The 2,941-nt window shown below is 37.5% G+C and overlaps 1 long non-coding RNA gene across 1 annotated transcript; it reads left to right on the top strand.

The window, feature by feature from the left end:
* On the top strand, positions 1-1,493 carry LOC128474661 (uncharacterized). Its single transcript, XR_008346382.1, has 5 exons — positions 1-34; positions 588-616; positions 889-921; positions 1,314-1,344; positions 1,462-1,493. It is a non-coding gene; the product is annotated as an uncharacterized LOC128474661 (long non-coding RNA).
* The last annotated feature ends 1,448 nt before the right edge of the window (positions 1,494-2,941 follow it).

Genomic DNA, 2,941 nt, shown 5'->3' with positions numbered 1-2,941 from the left:
TAGAGATCCACCATACAGATGAGGATCAAATAAAGTAAGTGACTTATTTCCCTCTATTAAAAAACAATTGCACAGGACCCCTAATTAGAGGGGCTGGAGGAGGAGCCCTCACTATGGTGAAGGAGGTATCAACCAATCAGGAGAAACTTCTCAACTCTCCAGGTTGGCTGATAGTTCAAAAGCCTCTTCTGGTTGGCTGAATCCCTCCACAGGGAGCAAATCCTCCTGCAGGGAGTGTGTGTGTTGCGTGTATGTATGTGTGTGTGTTTGTATGTGTGTGTGTTTGTATGTGTGTGTAAACATGTCCACACTGAGTGTGGAGGGAAGGTCATGGGGGGGTCATATCATTTGTGCTATAAGGGGCCCTAAACTTCTGATGGCCGCCCTGCATGGAAAGTTAAAGGGACTGCACAACTCACATATGTATGAAACTGCATATGATGGCAGAAGGGTCCTTTTCATTTCCATTTTAAGCATAATAAAAGCCATGAATTATTTTATGTCACTTTTCATAGCAGCCTTAGACTGTGATTTCTCCTGGATATCATACTCAGATCAGCATCTTTAATATATCATATTGTCCACAGGAACACAGAGAGCTCTCCAACTACTGACTGTAAGTTGCGGATGGGACAATTGGTGGATCAAAGCCGACCTTGTCATTTAATCTTTCAGAGGAGTATTTTGTGGGGAGGTCGAATGTTGGTGGCACTTTTGAAAAAGCTGCATGTGATACAATTTGCCCTAATTTCTCAGACAGGTTGATGTCTTTTGTACCCTATATACATTTCCATGTAACAAGAAGCGTGTTGAAATGCCGTAACATGTGGTGTCATATACTCGCAAAAAATAACGTTTCCCGCGCTTGTGTTTTCTTTCTAACTGTAGATCGAAAAGATCCCAGCTATGAGAATGTTTTGAGTAAGTTACTGTATATTAATATATAAGAGATATAGATATTGTAAGTACCATTAACTAATTTGAATATAATGTATAAAGCAACTGCTTGAACCTATGGCTACTATAGACACAACAATTGTGTGGCTACCAATGGTAAAAGAGGCAAATGCCTAAGAGTGCCGTACCACACAAAATATTTACTGATTACAGTAAAGATTTTGTAAACTATGTTAAACTACCTTATCCGCTTTACATTGTCAGATTATATAGAGTGTATTTTATCATTGGTGTGCTCTGTTTCTTTATATATATATATATATATATATCTATATATATATATATATATATAATTGTAGTAGACCTTGAACCAGATTTTGTTTCACTTTTGTTTCATTTTTCCCATTTGTTTACAGTATCCTGTCAAAATACAGAGGGGTCTTATGTGTAAGTTAAATATCTGAAAATGTGGTAATAAAGTATATCGTGGAACCTGACATTGTTTAAGTAATACCTAATACTTTTACATTAAAGGAAATGTTACATTTTCTTGTTTTTCCCCAGAAACCCTATTTCCACAAATTACTATAATTATGGTAAGTACAAATTTTAGTTTAAAGTACTTAGAAGATGTTGGGGTTTTTTTTTTTTGCATTCTAAGCAGCAAACAATATAAACTTTCTAAATAAATTTGCAACAAAGAAGCAACAGTGACCATGGCAAGCAGTAAAAAAATATGTAACAGGGGCGTAAAATTAGTTACATTCTGGCACGAATTGCACCTGAGGATGGGAAGTTGAGTTGGGTTGAAGGGAATAAAACAAAAGTCCAAGAGCTGAGGGGATCAGGAGAGGGATTAATCCTCCACCTCGACACTGTCAATGATGGAAGAAGTCTCTATGCAAGCTAAGGATGAGCATGCAACAGTCTCAGACAATAACCTGTTCCCTACTAAGGATCAGGTGGTTCCTAGAAAACCACAGAGTATCCTAAACGCAACATATTAGGCACTATGCTTCATTAATGTCACCCTCCATGGGAGTTCCTGGATAGAGTCCATACAAAATTGTTGCGGTAGGAGAGGAACGTCCTCTTCACAGTCTTTGAGTTCACTCTCCTGAAAATGATCCTGCCAACTTCCCTTCAGTGAATATGATGTAAAATCACATAAACTCACAAGACTTTTGCAGTCACTTATGTTCTCCATCAAGCCCACACTGGCACACCAGGCAAATGCTCGGTGGGCCACTGGCTGATAGCTCCCCATTTTTAAAAACTTAATGTTCAAATATTGCCATCCCCACCTCACAGCCCCCCTCTTTAATGCATATATTTTCTTTTAATTTTAGATTTTGGTGCAACCTCTTCATATTCAAACGTTTTCATCTCTCACTGTGCACAGAAGGAGCCAGGTAAAGTTTGCCAAATTATGTTATTTCTGGTTCTCGTTCTAGTGAGCTGTGTGATTTTGTGCACAAAGACAGAGCAAGTTAGCAGCTGACGTGTTTAGAATGCACCACCCGCATACACCCCTTCCTCCCTATTTATTTTCTTTATGAATGTGAATTCCACTTTTGTCTCTACTAGACTCTGAAATGTCCATTTATGAGAATATCTTCATTGAACGGTGCAACAGAGAAAGAAGTGGCTCAGGTAAAGATACTTTACATAAACACTTAACTGTAAAAATTAAAATTCGGAAATCCTTTACAATTTGAAATTACCACACATGTCAATGATGTGAAATAAAACCTGATCTAACATAGCTCATGTTCATTCGAACTGTAATTAAACATGCAATCTTTACATTTTTCACATTGGACTACTGGTATAACAAATATTACAAATATAAGATATTTAATAAGGTATTACATTACAAATTATTTATAGATCGTCAGCTATTACAAAAATGACATTAATAGACATTAGTACATACTGGCGCAGAAAGAGAAGAGGTCCCTGTTCTTGCTAGCTTGCAATCTAACCTGGGTTTGACATGGGTGTCACGGTTTTTACTCGAATCCTAAGTTGAATTGGTGGATTC

Source organism: Spea bombifrons, chromosome 2 (genome assembly GCF_027358695.1).
Source record: "Spea bombifrons isolate aSpeBom1 chromosome 2, aSpeBom1.2.pri, whole genome shotgun sequence".
Classification (NCBI taxonomy): Eukaryota; Metazoa; Chordata; class Amphibia; order Anura; family Pelobatidae; genus Spea; species Spea bombifrons.
The sequence above is the reverse complement of the archived record's forward strand: the minus strand, read 5'-3'. Positions and strand labels throughout refer to the sequence as shown.